This window comes from Engystomops pustulosus, unplaced genomic scaffold, assembly GCF_040894005.1.
Source record: "Engystomops pustulosus unplaced genomic scaffold, aEngPut4.maternal MAT_SCAFFOLD_301, whole genome shotgun sequence".
NCBI lineage: Eukaryota > Metazoa > Chordata > Amphibia > Anura > Leptodactylidae > Engystomops > Engystomops pustulosus.
Genome location: NW_027285180.1, coordinates 77434 through 91512, shown reverse-complemented (window position 1 = coordinate 91512; position 14079 = coordinate 77434).

Genomic DNA, 14079 nt, shown 5'->3' with positions numbered 1-14079 from the left:
CGCCAAATGTTTCACGTAGTGAAGCTCCCGTGGCGAGGGCTAGATTTTCAGAAGTCTGGAGGTTCTTTAAAGAAACCCCGGATGACCGACGGACTGTGGTGTGCAACCTTTGCCATACCAGGATCAGCAGGGGTTCCACAACTACCAGCTTAACCACCACCAGTATGCGCAGGCATATGAATGCTAAACACCCCACTCAATGGAACCAAGGCCGTTCACCTCCAGCCGGGCACACCACTGCTCCTTCCCCTGTGTCACCTGCTGCCTCTGCTAGTCAGCCCCCTGCCCAGGACCCCGGTCCAATCACCTCCCGTGCGAAAACCACACCGTCGCCTCCACGATCCTCCACAGCATCCAACAATGTCTCCATGCGCAGCGTTCAGCTCTCCATACCCTAGACGCTGGAGCGCAAGAGGAAGTACAGTGCAACCCACCCACACGCCCAAGCCCTCAATGTCCACATCTCCAAACTGCTTAGCCTGGAGATGCTGTCCTATAGGCTGGTAGAGACCGAGGCCTTTCGCAACCTCATGGCGGCGGCCGCCCCTCGGTATTCAGTCCCTAGCCGCCGCTACTTTTCCCGATATGCCGTCCCAGCCCTATACCAGCACGTGTCAGACAACATCATCCGTGCCCTGACCAACGCCGTTTCTGACAAGGTCCACCTGACCACAGACACGTGGACGAGTGCTGCCGGGCAGGGCCACTATATGTCGCTGACGGCATAGTGGGTTAACTTCGTGGAGGCTGGGACCGAGTCTGACCCTAGGGCTGGTCATATACTGCCGACGCCGAGGATTGCGGGGCCTACCTCGGTCCAGGTCTCAAAGGCCTACTATGCCTCCTCCTCCTCCCACCCCTCCTCCACCTCCTCCTCCGAATTACCATCCGTGGGCATGGCGCCATCAGTCGGTAGCTCTAGGCACAGCAGGAGTGCCGTCGCTAAGCGACAGCAGGCGGTGCTCAAACTGCTGAGCCTAGGCGATAAAAGGCACACCGCCCAAGAGCTATTACAGGGCATCACGGCGCAGACTGATCTGTGGCTGGCATCGCTGAACCTGAAGCCAGGCATGGTTGTGTGTGACAATGGCCGTAAACCTGGTGGCGGCTCTGCAACTCGGCAGACTGACACATGTGCCGTGCCTGGCCCATGTGTTAAATCTCATAGTTCAGCGGTTCCTCAAGACATACCCCAATCTGTCTGATTTGCTCAAGAAGGTGGGCCGCATCTGTGCGCATTTCAGGAAGTCCAGCACAGATGCTGCCACTCTCAGGGCAGCGCAGCGCCGCCTCCAACTGCCCGCTCACCGACTGTTGAGCGACGTGCCCACAAGGTGGAATTCAACATTAACCATGTTATCCAGAGTTTACCAGCAGCACAGAGCGATTGTAGACTGCCAGATGTCAACTTCCACCACAACTGGTAGTCAGGTCAGTCAGCTTCCTCAAGTCTACAATGAGGAGTGGGCGTGGATGTCTGATATCTGTCAGGTGCCGAGTAACTTTGAGGAGTCAACACAGATTGTCAGCGGCGATGCCGCCATCATCAGCCTCACCATCCCGCTGCTTGGCCTGTTGAAATACTCTCTGTTCAGCATGAAGTCAGAAGCTTTGCGCTCGTCACAAGAGACGGGGGAAGAAGATTCCCTTGTTGATAGACAAAGAACCCTCACGTCTGTTTCTCAGCGCATATCGGAGGAGGTGGAGGAGGATGAGGAGGAAGAGGAGGAGAATGTTGGCGAGACAGAAGAGGGGAGCATTGCTCAGTCCTTCACTGTTCAGCGTGTATGGGCAGAAGAAGAGGAGTTGGAGGAGTTGGAGGAGGAGGAAATGGACATTCAGGCCAGTGAGGGGAGTGAATTCTTGCACGTTGGGACTCTGGCGCATATGGCAGATTTCATGCTAGGCTGCCTATCCCGTGACCCTCGCATTCAAAGAATTTATTCCAGCACCGATTACTGGGTATTCACTCTCCTGGACCCACGGTACAAGCAAAATCTTTCCACTCTCATCCCTGGAGAGGAAAGGAGTGTGAGAATGCATGAATACCAGCAGGCCCTGGTGCACAAGCTGAAACAGTATTTCCCTTCGGACGGCAGAGGGCGTACTTCTGCAGGACAAGTAGCGAGGGAGAGTAGGCGAGCAGGCAGCTTGTCCAAGACTGGCAGGGGTACGCTTTAATAGCCTTTGCCAGTTTTATGTCAGCCCAGCTAGACACTGTCACCTGTCCCCAGTCTCGGCAGAGTAGGGCTGATCTTTACAGAAAGATGGTGAGGGAGTACGTAGCTGACCATACCATCGTCCTAAATGATCACACAGCTCCCTACAACTACTGGGTTTCAAAGCTGGACATGTGGCACGAACTGGCGCTATACGCCTTGGAGGTTCTTGCCTGCCCTGCCGCTAGCGTGTTGTCTGTGCGGGTTTTCAGTGCAGCTGGTGGCATCATCACCGATAAGCGTACACGCCTGTCGACTGACAGCGCTGACAGGCTGACGCTTATCAAGATGAATAAAGCCTGGATTTCTCAGGATTTCCATTCTCCACCAGGTGAAAGAAGCTCAACCTGAATAATGTATGCACTCCCCCTCCTCATTTTCCTCCTTCTCCTCCTCTTTGTACACTAAAGCAGAGGAAACTGGCTATTTTTTGCCAGGGCCAACTGGCTTTAGCTATAGTACTCTATGTATTTAATTTTTCTGGAGGGCCACCTACCCGGTCCTCTGTTTTAAACAATTTTTGGGAGTGCCACATACAGGCACTCAATTTATTTAATTTTTCTGGAGGACCACCTACCTGCTCCTCTGGTTTGAAAACTTTTTTGGACTGCCACATACAGGCACTATCCAAATTTAATTGTCTCCATAGCAGCCTCCACATGTCGTCTTTATAGCTGCCTCCACACGTTGTCTCCATTGCTACCTTCACACATCATCTCCATAGCTGCCTCCCAAAGTCGTCCATATAGCTGCCTCCATACATCGTCCCCTTAGCAAACGAGCTGTGTCAGGCAGAATTTTGGGCTGTTTTTATGGCTTTCACATCAAACTTGTTAACTTTGTCGCCACCCTGCTGTGTTATCCACAAAATATACTGGCAAACTTTTAACATTTACCAATATTATTTCAGCGCTTCTCGCGCATCTGTTTACATTCCCCTCACCCGCCATAACCCATACTTATAAGAACACTACTACCCTTGATCTTATACAAAAGGTTCTTAGAAGTGCTGTTTGGGGAGGAGCCGAGAGACAGGGGCTTGGACAGGGGAAAGCTCGCCTGGAAGCGGACCGCCAGCTCCATCCCAAGATCCAACTAACATAGTTTTAACTGCAGCACCTTTAATCTACTACTACCTTACTGCCTCCATACATCGTGCCCTTAGCAAACGAGCTGTGTCAGGCAGAATTTTGGGTTGTTTTCATGGCTTCCACATCAAACTTGTTAACTTTGTCGCCACCCTGCTGTGTTATCCACAAAATATACTGGCAAACTTTTATCTTTTACTGATATTATTTCAGCGCTTCTTGCGCATCTGTTTACATTCCCCTCACCCGCCATAACCAAGCCAATAACTTATAAGAACAGTGCTACACTTGATCTTATACAAAAGGTTCTTAGAAATGCTGTTTGTAGCCCCCGCCTGCTTTGAAAATTAAAATTTTTTCAAAGTAAACGCTTCTGGCCCCCAGGCCCATTTTGGGTGGGGAGGAGCCGAGAGACAGGAGCTTGGACAGGCGAAAGCCTGCAGCCTATGAACATCCTCCATAGACATGTGTAGACATTACACTACACAGCTTGGTGTCATTTGCAAAAATAGACACAGTGCTATTAATTCCTACCTCTATATCATTAGTAAATATATTAAATAATAGTGGGCCACAGACCATTATAACTGGTGACCATTCTGAGTAGGAATCATTGACCACAACTTTCTGGATACAGTCCTTAAGCCAGTTTTCACTACAATTGCAAATGATTCCTGCCAAACAAATAGCCCTAATTTTACCCATCAGGCGTCTATGAGGGACAGTGTCAAATGCCTTTGCAAAGTCCAAGAACACAATATCCACAGCAGCTCCTCCATCCAGGCATCTGTTCACCAGATCAGGTTAGTCTGACAACTTCTATCCTTAGTAAACCCATGCTGGCTGTCACTTATTATACCATGTGATGTCACATACTCCAGTATATAGACTTTTACTAACCCTTCCAATATTTTCCCCACAATTGAAGTTAAGCTTAGAGGCATGTAATATAGTCTTTTTTAAATATTGGGACAGAAAAGCTGCTGTCAGCATTAGAATGCATGCATGCAGTAATTTTTCCTGTGATCGCCGATTCCCGATGGTGATGGTCTTAAGGTGATTTAGATGAGCGTGTATTTATCATTTATCATATGGATATCGTGGGGGCGAGTGTTCCCAGACCCAAACCAATTTTTTGGCTGTCCTGCCCGAACTGGAAAAGGTTCCACTCATCCCTACTTTTCTATAGCTTTCTTTAAGTTAATATTGAGGTTGTGTTAAGTGTTAGAGTGAGTAGGATTGGCAGATTTCCTTGTCAATCTTGTGCAATATAGAGGATAAATCTTTGCAGCTTCTATACAAAGAGGGTAGAGATGAGCGAACACTAAAATGCTCGGGTACTCGTTATTCGAGACGAACTTTTCCCGATGCTCGAGTGCTCGTCTCGAATAACGAACCCCATTGAAGTCAATGGGAGACTCGAGCATTTTTCAAGGGGACCAAGGCTCTGCACAGGGAAGCTTGGCCAAACACCTGGGAACCTCAGAAAAGGATGGAAACACCACGGAAATGGACAGGAAACAGCAGGGGCAGCATGCATGGATGCCTCTGAGGCTGCATAATCGCACCATTATGCCAAAATTATGGGCAACAGCATGGCCATGACAGAGTGACAGAATGAAGCTAGATAGCATCTAAAACATCCAATAATTGACCCTGACACTATAGGGGACGGCATGCAGAGGCAGCGGCAGCAGGCTAGAGAGTGTCATGGCGACATACCCTAAATGGACTCAGGCTTCAAACCAATGGGTGGCAGAGAGGAACCAAAGGAGGTGAGCAAGAAGCGCTCAAATAATATCGGTACATGATAAAAGTTTGCCAGTATATTTTGTGGATTACACAGCAGGGTGGCGACAAAGTTAACATGGAAGCCATGAAAACAACCCAAAATTCTGCCTGACACAGCTCGTTTGATAAGGGGACGATGTATGGAGGCAGTGAACTAGTAGTAGATTAAAGGTGCTGCAGTTAAAACTATGTTAGTTGGATCTTGGCATGGAGCTGGCGCTCCGCTGCCAGGCGAGCTTTCGCCAATCCAAGCCCCTGTCTCTAGGCTACTCCCCAAACAGCACTTCTAAGAACCTTTTGTATAAGATCAAGTGTAGTAGCGTTCTTATAAGTTTAGGATATGCCGGGTGAGGGGAATGTAAACAGATGCGCAAGAAGCGCTGAAATAATATCCCTAAATGGTAAAAGTTTGCAAGTATATTTTGGGGATTACACAGCAGGGTGGCGACAAAGTTAACAACTTTGATGTGGAATGCCCTGTAATAGCTCTTGGGCGGTGTGCCTTTTATCGCCTAGGCTCAGCAGTTTCAGCACCGCCTGCTGTCGCTTAGCGACGGCACTGCTGCTGTGCCTAGAGCTACCGACTGATGGCGCCATGCCCACGGATGGTAATTCGGAGGAGGAGGAGGTGGAGGAGGGGTGGGAGGAGGTATAGTAGGCCTTTGAGACCTGGACCGAGGTAGGCCCCGCAATTCTCTGCGTCGGCAGTATATGACCAGCCCCAGGGTCAGACTCGGTCCCAGCCTGCACCAAGTTAAGTGTAGTAGCGTTCTTATAAGTTTGGGATATGGCGGGTGAGGGGAATGTAAACAGATGCGCAAGAAGCGCATGATGCGCATGGAGCTGGCGTTCCGCTGCCAGGCGAGCTTTCGCCAATCCAAGCCCCTGTCTCTAGGCTACTCCCCAAACAGCACTTCTAAGAACCTTTTGTATAAGATCAAGTGTAGTAGCGTTCTTATAAGTTTAGGATATGCCGGGTGAGGGGAATGTAAACAGATGCGCAAGAAGCGCTGAAATAATATCCCTAAATGGTAAAAGTTTGCAAGTATATTTTGGGGATTACACAGCAGGGTGGCGACAAAGTTAACAACTTTGATGTGGAATGCCCTGTAATAGCTCTTGGGCGGTGTGCCTTTTATCGCCTAGGCTCAGCAGTTTCAGCACCGCCTGCTGTCGCTTAGCGACGGCACTGCTGCTGTGCCTAGAGCTACCGACTGATGGCGCCATGCCCACGGATGGTAATTCGGAGGAGGAGGAGGTATAGTAGGCCTTTGAGACCTGGACCGAGGTAGGCCCCGCAATTCTCTGCGTCGGCAGTATATGACCAGCCCCAGGGTCAGACTCGGTCCCAGCCTGCACCAAGTTAAGTGTAGTAGCGTTCTCATAAGTTTGGGATATGGCGGGTGAGGGGAATGTAAACAGATGCGCAAGAAGCGCATGATGCGCATGGAGCTGGCGTTCCGCTGCCAGGCGAGCTTTCGCCAATCCAAGCCCCTGTCTCTAGGCTACTCCCCAAACAGCACTTCTAAGAACCTTTTGTATAAGATCAAGTGTAGTAGCGTTCTTATAAGTTTAGGATATGCCGGGTGAGGGGAATGTAAACAGATGCGCAAGAAGCGCTGAAATAATATCCCTAAATGGTAAAAGTTTGCCAGTATATTTTGTGGATAACACAGCAGGGTGGCGACAAAGTTAACAACTTTGATGTGGAATCCATGAAAACAACCCAAATTTCTGCCTGACACACCTCGTTTGATAAAGGGACGATGTATGGAGGCAGCTATATGGACGACTTTTGGAGGTAGCAATGGAGACAACGTGTGGAGGCTGCTATGGAGACAATTTAATTTGGATAGTGCCTGTATGTGGCAGTCCCAAACATTTTTCAAACCAGAGGAGCAGGTAGGTGGCCCTCCAGTAAAATGGAATAGATTGAGTGCCTGTATGTGGCAGTCCCAAAAATTGTTCAAACCAGAGGAGCAGGTAGGTGGCCCTCCAGTAAAATGGAATAGATTGAGTGCCTGTATGTGGCAGTCCCAAAAATTGTTCAAACCAGAGGAGCAGGTAGGTGGCCCTGCAGTAAAATGGAATAGATTGAGTGCCTGTATGTGGCAGTCCCAAAAATTGTTCAAACCAGAGGTGCAGGTAGGTGGCCCTGCAGTAAAATGGAATAGATTGAGTGCCTGTATGTGGCAGTCCCAAAAATGTTTCAAACCAGAGGAGCAGGTAGGTGGCCCTCCAGTAAAATGGGATAGATTGAGTGCCTGTATGTGGCAGTCCCAAAAATGTTTCAAACCAGAGGAGCAGGTAGGTGGCCCTCCAGTAAAATGGAATAGATTGAGTGCCTGTATGTGGCAGTCCCAAAAATGTTTCAAACCAGAGGAGCAGGTAGGTGGCCCTGCAGTAAAATGGAATAGATTGAGTGCCTGTATGTGGCAGTCCCAAAAATTGTTCAAACCAGAGGAGCAGGTAGGTGGCCCTGCAGTAAAATGGAATAGATTGAGTGCCTGTATGTGGCAGTCCCAAAAATGTTTCAAACCAGAGGAGCAGGTAGGTGGCCCTCCAGTAAAATGGAATAGATTGAGTGCCTGTATGTGGCAGTCCCAAAAATTGTTCAAACCAGAGGAGCAGGTAGGTGGCCCTGCAGTAAAATGGAATAGATTGAGTGCCTGTATGTGGCACTCACAAAAATTGTTTCAAACAGAGGACCGGGTAGGTGGCCCTCCAGAAAAATTAAATGCATGAAGTACTATAGCAAGAGCCAGTGGGCCCTGTCAAAAAATAGCCAGTTTCCTCTGCTTTACTGTACAAAGAGGAGGAGAAGGAGGAAAATGAGGAGGAGGAGGAGGAGTGGATCAATTATTCAGGTTGAGCTTCCTTCACCTGGTGGAGATTGGAAATTCTGAGAAATCCAGCCTTTATTCATTTTAATAAGCGTCAGCCTGTCAGCGCTGTCAGTCGACAGGCGTGTACGCTTATCGGTGATGATGCCACCAGCTGCACTGAAAACCCGCTCGGACAAGACGCTAGCGGCAGGGCAGGCAAGAACCTCCAAGGCGTACAGCGCCAGTTCGTGCCACATGTCCAGCTTTGAAACCCAGTAGTTGTAGGGAGCTGTGTGATCATTTAGGACGATGGTATGGTCAGCTACGTACTCCCTCACCATCTTTCTGTAAAGATCAGCCCTACTCTGCCGAGACTGGGGACAGGTGACAGTGTCTTGCTGGGGTGACATAAAGCTGGCAAAAGCCTTGTAAAGCGTACCCTTGCCAGTGCTGGACAAGCTGCCTGCTCGCCTACTCTCCCTCGCTACTTGTCCCGCAGAACTACGCACTCTGCCGCTAGCGCTGTCAGAAGGGAAATACTGTTTCAGCTTGTGCACCAGGGCCTGCTGGTATTCATGCATTCTCACACTCCTTTCCTCTCCAGGGATGAGAGTGGGAAGATTTTGCTTGTACCGTGGGTCCAGGAGAGTGAACACCCAGTAATCGGTGCTGGAATAAATTCTTTGAACGCGAGGGTCACGGGATAGGCAGCCTAGCATGAAATCTGCCATATGCGCCAGAGTACCAACGCGTAAGAATTCACTCCCCTCACTGGCCTGACTGTCCATTTCCTCCTCCTCCAACTCCTCCAACTCCTCTTCTTCTGCCCATACACGCTGAACAGTGAAGGACTCAACAATGGTCCCCTCTTGTGTCTCGCCAACATTCTCCTCCTCTTCCTCCTCATCCTCCTCCACCTCCACCTCCTCCGATATGCGCTGAGAAACAGACCTCAGGGTGCTTTGGCTATCAACAAGGGAATATTCTTCCCCCGTCTCTTGTGACGAGCGCAAAGCTTCCGACTTCATGCTGACCAGAGAGTTTTTCAACAGGCCAAGCAGCGGGATGGTGAGGCTGATGATGGCGGCATCGCCACTGACCATCTGTGTTGACTCCTCAAAGTTACTCAGCACCTGACAGATATCAGACATCCACGTCCACTCCTCATTGTAGACTTGAGGAAGCTGACTGACCTGACTACCAGTTCTGGTGGAAGTTGACATCTGGCAGTCTACAATCGCTCTGCGCTGCTGGTAAACTCTGGATAACATGGTCAGTGTTGAATTCCACCTCGTGGGCACGTCGCACAACAGTCGGTGAGCGGGCAGTTGGAGGCGGCGCTGCGCTGCCCTGAGAGTGGCAGCATCTGGGCTGGACTTCCTGAAATGCGCACAGATGCGGCGCACCTTCGTGAGCAAATCAGACAGATTGGGGTATGTCTTGAGGAAACGCTGCACTATCAGATTTAACACATGGGCCAGGCATGGCACATGTGTCAGTCTGCCGAGTTGCAGAGCCGCCACCAGGTTACGGCCGTTGTCACACACAACCATTCCCGGCTTGAGGTTCAGCGGTGCCAGCCACAGATCAGTCTGCGCCGTGATGCCCTGTAATAGCTCTTGGGCGGTGTGCCTTTTGTCGCCTAGGCTCAGCAGTTTGAGCACCGCCTGCTGTCGCTTAGCGACGGCACTGCTGCTGTGCCTAGAGCTACCGACTGATGGCGCCGTGCCCACGGATGGTAGTTCGGAGGAGGAGGTGGAGGAGGGGTGGGAGGAGGAGGAGGCATAGTAGGCCTGAAACACCTGGACCGAGGTAGGCCCCGCAATCCTCGGCGTCGGCAGTATATGAGCAGCCCCAGGGTCAGACTCGGTCCCAGCCTCCACCAAGTTAACCCAATGTGCCGTCAGCGATATATAGTGGCCCTGCCCGGCAGCACTCGTCCACGTGTCCGTGGTCAGGTGGACCTTGTCAGAAACGGCGTTGGTCAGGGCACGGATGATGTTGTCTGACACGTGCTGGTGCAGGGCTGGGACGGCACATCGGGAAAAGTAGTGGCGGCTGGGGACCGAATACCGAGGGGCGGCCGCCGCCATGAGGTTGCGAAAGGCCTCGGTCTCTACTAGCCTATAGGGCAGCATCTCCAGGCTAAGCAATCTGGAGATGTGCACATTAAGGGCTTGGGCGTGCGGGTGGGTTGCACTATATTTGCGTTTCCGCTCCAGCGTCTGGGGTATGGAGAGCTGAACGCTGGTGGATGCTGTGGAGGATCGTGGAGGCGACGATGGGGTTTTTGTGGCAGGGTCCTGGGCAGGGGGCTGACTAGCAGCTGACACAGGGGAAGGAGCAGTGGTGTGCACGGCCGGAGGTGAACGGGCTTGTTGCCACTGAGTGGGGTGCTTAGCATTCATATGCCTGCGCATACTGGTGGTAGTTAAGCTAGTAGTGGTGGAACCCCTGCTGAGCCTGGTTTGGCAAATGTTGCACACCACAGTCCGTCGGTCATCCGGTGTTTCCTTAAAGAACCTCCACACTTCTGAAGATCTAGCCCTCGCCGCAAGAGCCCTCACCACGGGAGCTTCACTAGTTGACAGTGGCGCTGATGCACCAGCTCTGGCCCTGCCTCTCCGTCTGGCCCCACCACTGCCTCTTCCAACCTGTTCAGGTCGAGGACTCTCCTCCGTCTCAGAAGCACTGTGTTCACCCGGCCTCTCAACCCAGCTTGGGTCTGTCACCTCATCATCCTCCGATCCCTCAGTCTGCTCCCCCCTCGGACTTCCTGCCCTGACAACAACTTCCCCACTGTCTGACAACCGTGTCTCCTCATCGTCGGACACCTCTTTACACACTTCCACTACGTCAAGAAGGTCATCATCACCCACAGACTGTGACTGGTGGAAAACCTGGGCATCGGAAAATTGCTCAGCAGCAACCGGACAAGTGGTTTGTGACTGTGGGAAGGGTCCAGAAAACAGTTCCTCAGAGTATGCCGGTTCAAATGCCAAATTTTCCTGGGAGGGGGCAGACTGGGGGGGAGGAGGCTGAGGTGCAGGAGCTGGAGGAGTGGCGATTTCGGTGACATGGGTGGACTGCGTGGAAGACTGACTGGTGGTGGACAAATTGCTCGAAGCATTGTCAGCAATCCACGACATCACCTGTTCGCACTGTTCTGGCCTCAACAGTGCTCTACCACGAGTCCCAGTAACTTCAGACATGAACCTAGGGAGTGTAGCTCTGCGGCGTTCCCCTGCTCCCTCATCAGCAGGTGGTGTCTCACCCCGCCCAGGACCACGGCCTCTGACCCCTGCAGTAGTTGGACGCCCACGTCCCCGCCCTCGTCCTCTACCCCTAGCCCTCGGGTTAAACATTTTTAAAATGAGAGTTATAACTTTATTTTTTTTTTTACTTTTTTTTGTTTTTTTTTGTGTTTTTTTTTTTTTTTTGTGTTTTTTGTTTTTTTTTGAGTTTTTAAAACCAAACAATGCTATCCTATTGCTATGGCTATTTTCTAGCCAAGTATCAAAGGAAGCACAGTACTATGCCAGATGAGATGACACTGAGTTATTGCCTAATAGAAATCCAACCCCTACTGAATTTTGCCACTTCGGCCTTTGCTATGGATATGTGCGCCACTAAGCGCAGAACACAGCGGTCGCAAGTCCCACTACAAATTGCTCAGAATTGGCAAGTACATGCACTGCAGAAACTACAGCCACCAGCAGATCAACCAGAAATCAAATATATAGAACGCTACTGTAGGCTTCAAGATCAAGAAGCTGTTTGTATTCTCCTATGGCTATTTTCTAGCCAAGTATCAAAGGAAGCACAGTACTATGCCGGATGAGATGACACTGAGTTATTGCCTAATAGAAATCCAACCCCTACTGAATTTTGCCACTTCGGCCTTTGCTATGGATATGTGCGCCACTAAGCGCAGAACACAGCGGTCGCAAGTCTCACTACAAATTGCTCAGAATTGGCAAGTACATGCACTGCAGAAACTACAGCCACCAGCAGATCAACCAGAAATCAAATATATAGAACGCTACTGTAGGCTTCAAGATCAAGAAGCTGTTTGTATTCTCCTATGGCTATTTTCTAGCCAAGTATCAAAGGAAGCACAGTACTATGCCGGATGAGATGACACTGAGTTATTGCCTAATAGAAATCCAACCCCTACTGAATTTTGCCACTTCGGCCTTTGCTATGGATATGTGCGCCACTAAGCGCAGAACACAGCGGTCGCAAGTCCCACTACAAATTGCTCAGAATTGGCAAGTACATGCACTGCAGAAACTACAGCCACCAGCAGATCAACCAGAAATCAAATATATAGAACGCTACTGTAGGCTTCAAGATCAAGAAGCTGTTTGTATTCTCCTATGGCTATTTTCTAGCCAAGTATCAAAGGAAGCACAGTACTATGCCGGATGAGATCACACTGAGTTATTGCCTAATAGAAATCCAACCCCTACTGAATTTTGCCACTTCGGCCTTTGCTATGGATATGTGCGCCACTAAGCGCAGAACACAGCGGTCGCAAGTCCCACTACAAATTGCTCAGAATTGGCAAGTACATGCACTGCAGAAACTACAGCCACCAGCAGATCAACCAGAAATCAAATATATAGAACGCTACTGTAGGCTTCAAGAAGCTGTTTGTATTCTCCTATGGCTATTTTCTAGCCAAGTATCAAAGGAAGCACAGTACTATGCCAGATGAGATGACACTGAGTTATTGCCTAATAGAAATCCAACCCCTACTGAATTTTGCCACTTCGGCCTTTGCTATGGATATGTGCGCCACTAAGCGCAGAACACAGTGGTCGCAAGTCTCACTACAAATTGCTCAGAATTGGCAAGTACATGCACTGCAGAAACTACAGCCACCAGCAGATCAACCAGAAATCAAATATATAGAACGCTACTGTAGGCTTCAAGAAGCTGTTTGTATTCTCCTATGGCTATTTTCTAGCCAAGTATCAAAGGAAGCACAGTACTATGCCAGATGAGATGACACTGAGTTATTGCCTAATAGAAATCCAACCCCTACTTAATTTTGCCACTTCAGCCTTTGCTATGGATATGTGCGCCACTAAGCGCAGAACACAGCGGTCGCAAGTCTCACTACAAATTGCTCAGAATTGGCAAGTACATGCACTGCAGAAACTACAGCCACCAGCAGATCAACCAGAAATCAAATATATAGAACGCTACTGTAGGCTTCAAGAAGCTGTTTGTATTCTCCTATGGCTATTTTCTAGCCAAGTATCAAAGGAAGCACAGTACTATGCCAGATGAGATGACACTGAGTTATTGCCTAATAGAAATCCAACCCCTACTGAATTTTGCCACTTCAGCCTTTGCTATGGATATGTGCGCCACTAAGCGCAGAACACAGCGGTCGCAAGTCTCACTACAAATTGCTCAGAATTGGCAAGTACATGCACTGCAGAAACTACAGCCACCAGCAGATCAACCAGAAATCAAATATATAGAACGCTACTGTAGGCTTCAAGAAGCTGTTTGTATTCTCCTATGGCTATTTTCTAGCCAAGTATCAAAGGAAGCACACTACTATGCCAGATGAGATGACACTGAGTTATTGCCTAATAGAAATCCAACCCCTACTGAATTTTCCCACTTCGGTCTTTGCTATGGATATGTGTGCCACTAAGAGCTAAACACAACGGTAGCAAGTCCCCCTGCTAATTCCTCACAAAATGGTAAAAGATGCAAATTAAAATAAAAAAAGTAGAACGTTATTGTAGCCCTAAGAAGGGCTGTTGGGTTCTTTGAGAATCACTCCTGCCTAACAGTAAGCTAATAGAACACCCTAACGCTTTCCCTGAGCAGCAGCAGCTCTCTCCCTAGCGGCATCCAGAGACAGAATGATCCGAGCAGCGCGGCCAGCGGCTAGTCTATCCCAGGGTCACCTGATCTGGCCAGCCAACCACTGCTATCGACGTGTAAGGGTACCACGTCATGCTGGGTGGAGTGCAGAGTCTCCTGGCTTGTGATTGGCTCTGTTTCTGGCCGCCAAAAAGCAAAACGGCGGGAGCTGCCATTTTCTCGAGCGGGCGAAGTATTCGTCCGAGTAACGAGCAGTTTCGAGTACCCTAATGCTCGACCGAGCATCAAGCTCGGACGAGCATGTTC